This window comes from Leiobunum rupestre, chromosome 5, assembly GCF_980474605.1.
Source record: "Leiobunum rupestre chromosome 5, qqLeiRupe1.1.hap1, whole genome shotgun sequence".
Taxonomy (NCBI): Eukaryota; Metazoa; Arthropoda; class Arachnida; order Opiliones; family Sclerosomatidae; genus Leiobunum; species Leiobunum rupestre.
The window spans coordinates 73368553-73383153 of NC_143388.1; positions in this window are offsets into that span (position 1 = coordinate 73368553).

Consider the following 14601-nt stretch of genomic DNA (forward strand, 5'->3'; position numbering starts at 1 on the left):
CGACCAAACACTGTATTTACCCCGGTTGTACAAATGACACTCGAAGGAATTGCATGGCCCACATGAAGGGGTTTGGTTTATTCCATTCCCGAAACCTAAAACTATGTTGGCTAAATGAAATTGTGCGGAAATCGCAACACTTTATTAATCTTTACAAGCGCAAACTATTTTACGCATAGCCCATAAACTCACGTTCCGTCATGTTTTCCCTAATTCGCATTCACTAATGTCTGTAAAACTGGCAGCTCAGGTGTTAAACTCTTCAACAGCCGCAGCTTTAGAACTACAAAAGGAACCAGAACTATCAGAAACAATATTGTGTATAAGGATCTTCAATAAATTTTTGGAATTATTAAATACTAAACATCTTAAGATGCATAAAACTTCAAGAAATAAAAACAATGTCGCATACACCTCCACTGATGATGAAAGGCTCAAAGTAAATATTAATTATTTATTTTGTCTTTAAGTTGTTTTTTTTTTTTTTCAATATTATCCTTTTCAATAAATAGTGGTTGGAAAATAATTTCTTGAAATATCTTGTAGACTGGGAGCGAGATGTCAAGGAACGACCAGGTGAATTTAAAAAGAGCTAGAAAAACAAAATGCTATTAAGGATTGACACTTGAGAAGCTTTAAGGAGAACTGGTAATATTATACATCCTAATTGCTTTGGTAATTAGTTATTATAAATATTTTTTACAGCATATTCTCTACCTGCAATTGTAAAATTTATGCTAAGTCATGGTGCTTCTTTTATAATAAAAAATAAAATTAATCAATACTTAATTGAACAGGAATTTAGTCTTCATCGAGCTTCTACTGGGTCAAATACTAACCCCACAATTCAAGAATACATGCATAATTATTTCAATTAGGAACTTTATTTATCACAAAATTCATATTTAAAGTATTCACATTAATCTTTGTTTGCTTCTATTGCCTGTAAAGTTGGTCTAATACCTTTGCTGCCCATTATTATTACGCATTACAAATCCTGCTGTGTAACGCAGGGCATTTTGTTCATCCAGTGTCAGCACGTAATCCCTGAAGCCCGAATCATCTAATTCACCTTTGTCTTTAACAGATAGCAAATCTAAATATTCATCATACATGCGACGAAGGAAGGAGTGCGCCAAGAAATTTTGGGATAAATCTGGAAGCTCCTCAAAAAAAGAAAAGGTGTTTTTAACTTCCTCAATTATCTTTTCATTTCTGGAATTTTGTAGAGCTTTTATAAAGTAGTAATTCCCAGTTAAATCCTCCAAATTATCTGTTAACAGTCTCATAATTTGTGAGATTTTATCGCTCAACTTTGGAAAATTTCGTCTTAGTTGTCTTGTGCATAGGATAAGTTGTTTGTCATTAACTAAGTTTTCCAAGTTGCTTAATTTTCTCACAGCAAATAAGAAGGCCCTTTTGAATGGTATTTCAAATCCATCTTGAAAAAATATAAACGGTTAAGACATTTTGGGGCTTTTAATGTTTCAAAATTACCACTATCGGCTACATACCTCCTTTTAAGCCTCGGCTTCTTCTAAAGAAATTCCGTCTTTTTAATTCTCTATCATTTGATAAGCATGCATCTATTGAGTCACTACTCGACTCATCGAAAAAACGCCATTCTTTTTGAAAAATACAAAACTTAACTTGACAAAATAAGTAATTTATAATAAATAACTTCACAACAACTCCACGAAAACGCGACCTCGAAAAAATAAACTCCGTGCTAACACGTGCCTAGAAATTTTAAAAACAAATGCCCTCATTGGCTAATATTTGAATTTAAGGAGACCAATAAGATAAGTCTGCCCTTCTCTCGGTCACCTTCTGCGAAGCTGACACTCCTGTGTTTACTACTCCTAGTCTAAACGTAGCGCATCCCAGTCGGAGTATATTGACATCCGCCGTACAATACGAAATCGCGTCTTTAAGAAAGTCAAAGTGACCACCCGCGGCTATTTGCTCCCCGTGCCATTTAAGAAGGGCCGTTCTTTCTTTTACACCTAGATAGTTAGCCCAGTACGCTTCAAGGGGCGGAAATTTATCCCCCTTCTCGGTCGAATAATTAGTGGTTATGGGGTCAGCGGGATCGAAATTATTTTCGACAAAATTAAACAGTAAGTGAGGGAATCTACCCTTATCCATGGAAGGCCCTAGTCCAAACGTCTTCCTAAACGCGGCGAGCCCCATGGGAATGAATGAATAGGAATCGAGAAAATTGAAATTAAAGCAGTTAAAGAAGAGAATTTAAGTCCCGTTTACTATCACATAACTGAACCAAGAAATATTTATCTACGTTATTAGTACTCTACACAACTACTCTGACTTGCACATGGTTTTTAAAGTGATGGTTAAATTACAATACAAAAAAATGATATGTTAATGAGATAGGGTGGATACAAAATAAAATCTTATTTAAAAGCTAAAGTAATTTTTTTAAAATTGAACACCATTACTTAAAAACAACCTTGCCAAATTTGAATACCTGTGTTGGGTAATTTTAAGGTGGTTACGTATTTTTTTCTCTTCAATAATTGTGATTCTGGAAAATAAAACTGCATATAATAAAGTTATGGCAGTGAAGGAAGTTTCAATGTTTTTACAGTGAAATGTAAGGGAAGTTGCCTTTAAATATAGTTAAAAATTATCTTTGTTAGTCTATGTGTGACCATTGGGTATGGTAGCAGATGAAAAATTTTATTTAACCAACTTAATACTAATTATTTGTGGACGGACTTCCTGAACATGTACTAATTTAAAATAAATAAAATTTAACCACTATTGCACAGTAAAAACATATTTATTGCTACTACAGCTGTTTCGGCTCCCTTACCGGAGCCGTCGTCAGGTAGGGAGCCGGAACAGCTCTAGAAGCAATAAATATGTTTTTACTGTGCAATAGTGGTTTAATTTTATTTATTTTAAATCAACTTAATACTGTTATCTAAGATTTTTTTAACCCAGAACCACAATTATTGGACCAAAAGATATTTAACCACTTTTTATTTTAAAAAGTTGGCGACGTGAAAAGTTTACACCTGCTACCGTATTCAATGGGTGAACACAAACTAATGATGTTTCTTTTCAGCTGCATTTAAAGGAAACTATTTTATTTCACTACGATAACTTTAATATATTCAGTTTATTTTGCCCTAAATCACAATTATTGAATCCCAAAATATTTAACCACCCTTTTATTACTTTACATAGTTATTCAGACTTTGGCAAAGTTGTTTTTAAGTGATGGTATCAAATTGAAAAAAAAAAGAAGCTCTAGCGTGTATACCACCAAAATTTCACTTATTTTAAAATTTAAGTTATTGTTTTAACACCTCTAAAAAACCACCTTGCCCAAGTCTTGAAGTAGGGGATTACATTTTCTGTATTCAATAAATGTGAAATGTAAGAGAAGTTGCCTTTACATATCTTCAAAAATTATCTATCTTATTCTGTGGTCACCCATTGAGTAAGCTAGGTGAAAAAAATCTATTTAGCTCCCTTTTTAAAATTAAGTTTGAAATTTGGTTATCTATTTAAACTTTTTTACTAAAAATAATTGTAATTGTATTTTAATCACTACCGCTGAAAGAACCTGCCTAAAATCTTAATGACTATGCTTAATGTGCATATGTTTTTGGTTGTGATTTTGTATGAAGAATTTCAAGTTATTAAAATTATTATATTGTTTAGCTGCAGTACACTCATAGAAGACATTGAACACTGATGAAGAGTTTAATTCAAATTGAAAAATATTTTGGCTGAATTTATTACAATCAAGATTGAGAAATGGAAACAGCTGGATTCCAGGATTTGACTAAAGTTTCATTTCGAGTATCTCCATCAATGGTAATCAAACAAGAAAGCTGAAGCTGATAATTTCAAAAAACATCAATTGTTAAATTAAATTAAAGGTATCTAGAGTTATTTAGCGACTTGCACAGAAATATAAATTATACAATAAGTAAAAACAACGATATTTAAGAGTGCACAAGAATTGTTTATTAAAAATAAAATATTTAAAACCCGACTAGTTGACGGAGCGATATTGCGGCCGAAACTAGTCGGGTTTTAAATATTTTATTTTTTAATAAACAATTCTTGTGCACTCTTAAATATCGTTGTTTTTACTTATTGTATAATTTATAAATTAAAGGTCTTTTTTTCTGCCTGTTACCCTTTAAATTTACTTACCTGCCGCACAAATACCCCGATGGTAGGCCAACGTTTTCTGCAGTTGGCCTACCACCAGTATATTTGTGTGGCAAGAAAGTAAATTTAAAGGGTGACAGGAAGAAGAAAACCTAACCCTTAGAGTATTAAATAGCAGAAAATTCACGTTTTTAATTTAATTTCACCGAAATAAAAGTGTTAACGAACGTCGACAGATTTTATTTTATTCATTGATTTGAAAATTTGAACTTTAAATTTTATAAATTGTATAAGTATTTTTAGTAAAAACAATCTTGGTGAGGTTTATGCACTTTTTGATGTTTTAAAAAATTTGTTCACATAACCTGTTTTGATTCAATTGCTGTATCATGTTTTTCAAATAAAAAAGTTCATCAATAATTTAGTTTTATCTATTTAAATTTAAAATTGCCATTCATGAACAATTATCATGTAGTAATTAATATTTGGAATTAATTTTGGGTAGGCCTATAGCCCAATCATAATTTTTGCGACAACAGGATAATAAAGTTCTATTGTTAAATTACCGTAAATGTAATGGGAAATTTCATGTTGGAAAAACAGCAATTTAAATTTTCTGTTAATGGTACTTTATATTTCTCGTGTCTAGAACAGGTTTTTACTTGCTACGGTTACAGGAAAAAATACCTGTAATTTTACAGGAATTTTCCTGGTAATTTTCTGCCAGGTAAATTCCTGTAAATTTTAACAGCAATTTTTAACAGTGTGTTCGTGCCTTTCTTGTCTTCAGTCTATCACAAACGAGATCTCCCTGAAACGTCTATGCAGCATAACAGGTAACGAAAACCATGACTAGGTCGGGGGAGGCTCTGCAAATTGGCTAAGTCAATTTGCCTCTAATCGTCGTTTCCGTACAGTATCAACTTTCTTTTAAAACGTTTTCGAGCTTTCTTGTGAAGAGTTTTTGTATCCAGACTTTGTGATAATTCAACAATTTCATTCGCGGTGACCTTTACACCTCTATTATTCGCCGCCCAATATAACCCGTCAAAACTGCTGTTCGAACCCGAATCCGGAACTTTATTATAAAATGATTTTAGTTTATCCATCATACATAGTTCCTCGTGTTTTAATAAAAACAAAATAAAATCACTAACTTATATCATTATAATTACAATTAAAACTACCGTTATTATCTTAAGATATTGTACGAAAGACTCGAACAATATTGCCAAGAATCCCACCGAGACAACGTCACCATCCATTAAAAATAAATAAGTACAACGATATTTTTGCGCAAGTAAAACTTTTAATAATAAAAGACGGCTAGTTTCGGCACAACATTGTGTCTTTGTCAAGGAGCGGAAAGACAAAGACACAATGTTGTGCCGAAACTAGTCGGCTTTTATTATTAAAAGTTTTACTTGAGCAATAATATCGTTGTTATTATTTATTTTATTTTCAATTCATTTTGGCTATGTTCGATGAGTGCACTTTTTCAAGTGATGACCCATTTACAGGGAATATAACTTACCAAGCAATCTTCATTAAAGACTTCTTTATTTTATAAATTACCCTGAACAGTGGCGCCAGAGCTGCTAACGTTGGTGTTTCACACCAAAGACCTAAGGCGGGAAATATGCGGTCAGCTCCAGCTCGCTATTTTGGTTGAGATTTGTTGGACTATCTTTCCGTAAGGATCCGCGAGTAGCTTTATAGAATTTAACTGTGTTCGCGAATTGCGTAGCGAGGGCAGGCGGATCGAGGCGGGTACGGAAAATATGCAGACAGCTCCAGCTCGCTATTTTAGTTGAAATTCGTTAGACTATCTTTCCGCGAGTAGCTTTTATCGTATTTTTACGTTCGCAATCTGCTGGGCGAGGGCAGGCGGGTTAAGGCCGGTAACGAAACACTCTCGGAAGATCCCAAAAAATAGATAAGGAAAAATGTAAAAAAAAGAGATAAGGGATATTCACTCTTATCATTTAGATTAATAACCATCTCAGGTATTTTAAATTAGGTGTGATTCGTTGGAAATCAGGCCCTTAACATTGAGTTAAAATTTTAAAGCTCTAGACCTGACCGTTCTCGAGTTTTTAGGAAACATGACATGCAAATAAATAGATAAATATATAAATGACAAGCTTTAATTCAGCCCCCCTCCGTGGACGCCCATAGAGACCCGTCAGCTTGTCGCTCCATTGTAGAAGTCTAAACCCCTTTTTGGTTTGAATATCGTGGCATAGTGGTATCCCCTTACACTCGAACTATCGGTATATCCGAAAAAAATAAATAAGGAAAAATATAAAAAAGAGATAAGGGAACTAAGAGTAGAGGCATTTAAAATCAGTCTTATAAATTAGATTAATAACCATCTCAGGTATTTTGAATTAGGTGCGATTAGTTGGAAATCAGGCCCTGAGCATTGAGTTAAAATTTTAAAGCTCTAGACCTGAACGTTCTCGAGTTTTTAGGAAGCATGACTTGCAAATTAATCAATAAATATATAAATGACAAGCTTTAATTCAGACGCCCCCCCCTCCGTGGACGCTCATAGAGACCCGTCAGCTTGTCGCTCCATTGTTTATTTATATTATTAACTAGATTTCACGCAAAACAGGAAAACTGCCGTTCATTGGCAACACTGCGCACTACTTTCCGGCGCATCGCAATAGAGCTTCGGTCATGGCTTTCTTGGGGGGAGGGAGGTCCTGTAAGAAAAAGTGGTAATGACGTCACAGGCACGTGTTACCAGGTTTTTAATGAGCCCAAAAGTGAATATATTTTTTTTGTTATTTCAGGTTTATTAAAAATAAGATTTTCAAAGATCCTACTTACATATATCAACACTTAACATCTTTTGTTTTAATGTCCCATTAAACCCGAAGTTCATTTACTTCAGGTTAAACTAAACCAAAAAATTAACGAAATATATTATTATATAGCGATATTATTACAGTTTCTTTAAATTGAAATTTGTCTATCGTAATATGATAATACTGAAAAACGTACTTTTATATTTAAGGAATATGTATATTTATATATGTCAAAAAAAAATGTATATTTATTATAGGTGTCCAAAATATGTATATTTGTATATGTCAATATTGTTTCCTTTTTTTTAAAATATTCCTATCTTTTCCAATACTACACTATAGCAATTTATCTGTGTTGCCATGAGTCACAAGAGGGAGTAGTCACTTACATAGTTGAACTTTCTACATTCTTTCTTCCCCTTTTTTTAAATTTGTCTTCTGGTGGTTTTACTTGGGTAAGCTTTAAGTCGGAGGATGGAAATGCCATAGAAAGAGCTTTGGCGGAGTTCGAAGAGAATCAAGGAGATATAGAGCTTGGTGGCATCCAACCAATGAAAGATTATCAGAACGAAAGAGATAGGCATTTTACTATTGACGACCATCGAAGCCACCCGAGCCGGTGAAGGAGACATAGGCTTGGAGATCAACTCCACCGTACCTGGCAATCATACTGTTGTACACCAAATAACGAACGTTGCTGATTCAGAGTATATTTCGTCGTTGCGCTCTTTAAATACTAGACAGCGTGAATTTTTTTACTCCGTTCTGGGCCATTTTAAAACAAAACCTTCCAGTGAATACTTAAGGCTTTTCCTGACCGGTGGCGCCGGAGTTGGTAAAAGTGTTTTAATTAATGTTCTTTACGAAGCGGTTTCTCGTTATTTCCACTCTTTACTGGAGGTGTATGTTGGTAATGTTGTTGTTCTAAGAACAGCTTTTACAGGAAAGGCAGCCTTTAACATAGGAGGTTCAACTTTGCATAATGCGTTTAGTCTTCCTGTTCACGAATACGCCGGATAAATGGCTAGCTTGGAGTTTGAATATCTTAACAGAATGCGATCAACCTATCATGATTTAAAACTATTGGTGATTGATGAAATTTCCATGACTAGTGTCAAAATTCTTAATCAAGTACATTCGAGGTGTCAACAGAGTATGGGTTCGAAACGGCCTTTTGGTGGTCTCTCTGTAATGCTGGTTGGTGACTTTCATCATCACCTGTAGGAGGCAAATTTGTTTTCGAATCGCCAGGGGCATCAACTACGTACGGAAATTTGATTGACAATCCTCTCTGGAAGGAATTCGAACTGACAGAAGTTATGAGGCAAAAAGATGATAAAGCCTTTGCTCTTGCGTTGAATCGTTGGGCTGTTAGTACCATGACATAAGCTGACATTGATATTTTTGAGCGTTCAAAGTTTCCCGGTGTAGACTTTTTCCTAAAGACGCAATTCACTTGTTTCCAACGAACAAAGCGGTGGACGACTTTAACTCCGTAAGGCTGTCCGAAATGAACTCCGAAACTGCAAATGCCGTATCTTTTGACATGGCCATGGGAGATGTTGAAAACTCCACCAAGAAGCAAATTCTTGAAAGAGTTCGGTCTCTTTCAGCCCAGGAGACTATGGGCTTAGCTAGGGAATTGACTTTAACTTGTGGAGCGCGTTATATGATGACGGTGAACGTTGACACCTCAGATGGATTAGTCAATGGAGCGACAGGTCGACTACATCAAATAGATTACGCCGAAAGGTCTATACAAGGAACTAATACGTGAGAGAAAATACCTAATAGAGTTTGGGTTAAATTTGACGATGATAAATCCGGGAAAGAAACTAGAAATAGGAACAGTATCATTATGATCCGTTCAAAAGTAGATTCATCTTGGACTCCCATTGAAAAGATTTCGAGATCGTTCACTCGTAAACATGGTCAAAAACATGTCTCTGTATCGAGAAGACAATTTCCATTAAAAATATCAGAAGCCATAACTGTTCATAAGATTCAAGGTGACACTTATTCCGCGGAGCTAGAACTGCCAACGGCCTCTATATTTTTGGTGATTTTAAGGCTACAGTTCCGCCAAAACATGATGACATTGTCGAGGTAGAAATGGTTAGATTAAGAGGGGAACCTTCTTTAAAACTGCTATTTCTTAGACAACGTCCACTAATCTGCTTTCAGAATGTACAATCTTTGAATGCCCATTTAATAGATGTTCAATCTGACCCTTTTTTAATGAGCTCGGCTATACTTTGTTTCGCCGAGACTTGGACTAAATCTAGTGACGAGCCAAAGTTGGTTGGGTTTCGATAATTAAGTTCAATTTGTTTACCCAATACATCTCCTAGAATCGCTTATGGGTCGACAATTTTTGGAACCGATGAAGTGATTAATTGTAACTCCCACGAATTGGTTAGATTTGGTCTGCATCCTAATGGAAGAGCGCGATTTGAAAGAATATGGCTTGAATGTACCTTGGGAAGTGCGACATTAAATGTAATTTCTATTTACAAGTCACCCGTGGCTAGCCTGACTGTTGTTTTTACAGATTTTAACCCGCTTTTCGATGAGAAATATGACAATTCATTGCCAACGGTTGTGGTCGGCGATTTCAATCTAGATTTCCTTAAAAGCAAAACGGCTTTAACTAAATTATTTTCCTCGTATGGCATGGAACTTATGCCAAATTTAAAAGGGAGGTTTTCGAGCGACCATGGTACACAAATAGACTTGGCATTTGGGAATGCAGCATTTCGTGCCAAATATACTGCTGACTACAGAGAGTCGTACTTTTCGTATCATAAGTCAACTTGCATATTTCGTAATATGTGAGCTCTGGCGAAATATCATAGGCATGATCTGGTATGAAGAGATTCTGAATAAGCCTTTTCAGTTTAAATCGAGACAGATAGAGTGGTCAAATCAATAAGCTTATAAACTACTGCATTTTCGTCTGCTAAGCAGAAACTTAGTATTTTATAATGGAAAATCGTCTGCTTATCAGATCAATTCCAGCGGTTTATTAGTTTCTCGCGTTTACCGCTAAGTGGCGCTATGAAAACTGAAAAGGCTAACTGGAGGGGCTACTCGACCTTGTTTCCTTTTAAGCCTGGAGAGTCACCACACTTTCAGGGGTGTATGGCTTTGGACATTATTAAGCCTGGAGAGTCACCCCACTATCAGTGGCGTATGGCTTTGGCCATTATTAATCCTGGAGAGTAACCCCACTATCAGTGGCGTATGACTTTGGTTATTATTAAGCCTGGAAAATCTACTTGCATTTGACATAACTGTTTTGTTTTACACATAAAAACCCTTTTAGGCGTCTAAAAGGGGTTTTACACATCAAAAACGGAGAAGATTATATATAAACTATTAATTTAGAGAGAAAAATATTTAAGAAAATTCTTCGATTGATGGCGCCACTATGAAGTTCTTGTGTCACTTTTGGTTGCCTTAGCCACTAGTTATACTAGTGCTAAAATAATTAAACCCCCTTATAGAGCTTACTATCAATCTAAGTATAATCTTAAATCTCTTTTCTATTCAGTGATTAAAGACGGATGCACACATAGACTTCACGTTCAAAATTTCCGCGAGCAAATTGCGTCACTTCACGTGATGTTAATGATAATAATAATAATAATAATAATAATCAGCTAGGCTAATACCCAAGGCACCACCTTAGGCCTAAGTCATCATGCGACTTTTGAAGCTTTTAATTCAGGTGGCCGGGTTACAATGCGTAGGAGGGTGGTGGCAAGCCCTGCATGCCACGAGACCGAACCAACAGCTCCCTAGACAAGTTTTTATGGAAGGGGAAACCGAAGAACTCGGGGAAAAACCCCTTAAACCAGTGGGGAGAGAACTTGCAAACTCAACGCAGAAGGAGTTGATAATGTGCCCAACATCACGCGTAGCGACGCGATTTGCTCGCGAACCACATAAGGTTTGCGAACGATTTCGTCCGCTACTTTTCGCCCACGTGACCATGCGCCATTATTATTATTATTATTATTATTATTATTATTATTATTTATTTATTTATGTAAAGCAAGATATTTTTACAAGTACAAAATTTATCTTCAAATAATTGCTTTCAACCCACTGTATATGCGTAAACGCGTGTGGACAGCGGGGGTTGGTATCAAATACAACAATATATCAACCGTTCTGAGTACAAAATAAGTAACACTTATTACAATATTTAGGGTGAAATTACAATTAGTTTTCTAAACAATTACTAATTTCCCGATCATGGTCAATAATCCATAGATTTAATTCTTTTTTAAATCGGAAAAAATTAACTTATATTTTTAATCTTAAAGGTAAGTAATTAAAACATTTTTATCCCAAGTATTTAGCCTGTTTTTGAGTTTTAGTTTTTAAAATTTTAGGGAGTGTAAAATTCATAGTATATGGAAGCCTTGTGCTCCTACAACTTTTAATTAAACATTGATCATTATTTTTCAATTTGAAAACATTTGTTATGATCTTTTTAACGAATAATTGTTTCACAGTCATAACCTTAAAGTTAGAATATGCAATATTGTTATGAAACCGGTATGGAACATTTATACACGTTTTTACGAGTTTATTTTGGGCTTTAACAAGTGGACTAAGGACATTTTTTGTGGCAGAGCCCCAAGCTATGATACCATAATTTATCATAGATTGTACAAGAGCATGGTAAACCATTCGCAAAAATCGCAGGTCAAGTATGTTACGCAGTAATCTGAAGTTATACAAAAGGTATCTGAGGCTTTTACATAGATTATTGATATGACTAGTCCACCTTAAATCAAAATCAATAATAATTCCAAGGTACTTAATACTTTTGACATTTTCAATTTTTGGACAATTTGAACATAAGTTATTATTACTGATACAAATATCGTTACAATGTAATATCAAATCATCAATTAGTTCGTTAGTCTTACGATATCCAAAAGTGATAAACTTAGTTTTTTCCGCGTTTAAACTTAGTAAGTTAGCATTTAAGAGGTTATATGTGCGAGCTAAACCATTTTTAGATTTATCCAAAACATCACTCCAAGTGTTGGCAGCAAAAACAAGGGCTGTGTAGTCAGCGAAGGCGGTTTAATAACATGATACATTTGCATTACACAAATCATTAACATAAATGAGGAACAATATGGGACCCTGCACTGTACCTTGGGGTACACCACAGGTAACTGGTCAAGGCTTACTTAAAACTTCGTTTATTTTAACTCTTGATTTTCTATTTTGAACATAACTTTCGAACCATTTTAAAGGCAAACCCCTAAATCCACAATTATCAGGTTTTTGTATCAATATATGGTGGCTGATGGTATCAAATGCCTTTGCCAAGTCCAAGAAAACAGCAATAACCTTTTGATTTTTATCAAGAGCTTGATGGACATTATTAGTGAAGTTATATAGGGCATCTTTAGTACTCTTATTCGACTGAAAGCCATATTGATAATTTGACAACATACTACTTTCCTCTAGAAAATTAACGAGCCTTTTTTTCATTGCTTTCTCAAAACGTTTTGATATATGAGTTAACAGAGAAATTGGTCTGTAATTAGATAATTTATTTTTTTCACCCGCTTTAAATATGGGAACAATAAGTGCATTTTTTAAGACATCAGGAAAAATACCAAGCTCGAAGCTTAAATTAATGATATGAGCCAGAGGATGAACAATAGTAGTTATGTACCGTATTCCTAGCCAAGCGGGGGCGTGGCTACCGCGTCCACAGCTGCGTGACGGGGGGAATTAAGCGGGGAATCGCGATTCCGCCCCCCTCGGGCGCGTGTCACGCGCGCATGAACTGAATAATTAATGAGATTAACAGGTGTTAATTAATGACCTGTCAATCAACCTGTTCAAGGTCAAAAGGGTGAATATTAATGAGCGTGGTATTGTTTAACTAGGTGGATTACCGTTAGGGGTCATTGACCTGTTATATGGATAGTATAGTAACATGTGTTTAGGATCACAAGTAGTTATACTTGTTTATTATATGTTTGAATATTAATTTTTGGCGGGAAAGTGTAAGCGTCGCGTGTATAAAAATCAACAAGTGGTTAAACTCTTTAGGTTTATTAATGAACACTTATGTTTGACATGATTTTGGTTGGAAAACGGGTATAGTTTGTACTCTATAGGTCTATTACATGTTTGTACCTTTATAATTAACCGTTAAGGGGTAATTGACCTTGTAGCTATATGGTCAACAAATCATTTTTGGTGCGAATTTAACATGTGTTTCGGTTAGAAAAGCGCGGGAAATTGTAAGCCTCGATTCACAAGTGGTTAAACTCTTTAGGTTTATTAATGTCTAACATGAATATAAATTTTTGTTCTCAACTTCAGAAATATAAAGAGAAACCAAAGACCATTTTTTAGGTCTAGTCACCACAAACTCTATATTCAGTTATGAATGCCTATTGAACTTAATATACCAGATGACCATTATTCCAAAGCGCCGCATGGTTAAACTCTTTGAAAAGCTGTATTAATGTACAATTATTGAACATTTTCGGTTTGACCAACACCGAACCATATATCTCTAAATATAAGACTCCTTCAGATGTCCAGAGTCCAGGATCAGCAGTGTCCAAATATTTAGTTGCTGAAACTCTTTTTGACTTCCATCCTCTAATTCGAAATTTAAGACTTCTTCAGATGTCCAGAGTCCAGGATCAGCAGTGTCCAAATATTTAGTTGCTGAAACTCTTTTGACTCCCATAGAACTCGTATTGAATTCATTATACCAGATGGTCATTATTCATATTATACAAAGCATAACAATAAAGTTTACGATAAATAACTTAACATTTTTATTTTGACATTTTGAATTCACCGCGCCTCTACGAAAATCCCTACTTTCCAAGCGCACTAGCGTCATCTATTGTACTAAATCACTACCATAAAAATATATTTTCGGGCTGTTTAAAATATATAAAATAAATATCAGTCTAATTTGTTTAATATATACTAATATTAATAACACTGTATAATTAATATAATATAACCTTTAACCTAACCGATAATTTTAAGCAACTCGCGTCCCGAAAAATTACCAAAATCTCTCCTTTCCAAGCGCACTAGCGCCATCTATGTTTTACGTTACAATATTACCATAAAAATTTGGCAAGTAAATCAGTATATTTGTTTATAACAGTTAGGTAACGTCTTGGGGGTTAATCAACAAGTGGTCTTAAGTAGTAAATATTAAAGAGTTTTATAAGCTGTGTTTTAACGTTAGGAAGCGCGGTAAAAAAGACTTAACAGAACGGGGTAAAGTTTGGAGGCTGGTCTCTCTTTTAACGGTTGTTATATGAACTCTTAGTAATTTTGGTTGTAAATTCACGTGTTTTGGCAGCCATCTTTAATGATTCATATTTAAACGGGTTCTGTAGGGCGTATTGAAAAGGGTGTCCATGTCTGTTATTTTTAGGAATTTTGCCATATATACTTTAGATCAAGTTTGTGTTTAACAAGTTGTTGCTAACAATTTTTTCTATATATATTAACCTAAAACGTCGAATTTAAAGTCGCTAGGCCTAAGGTAGTGCTTTGGGTGTAAGCTGATAAATATTATGACAATGCATCATGTATTAATTTTATATTACCGTTA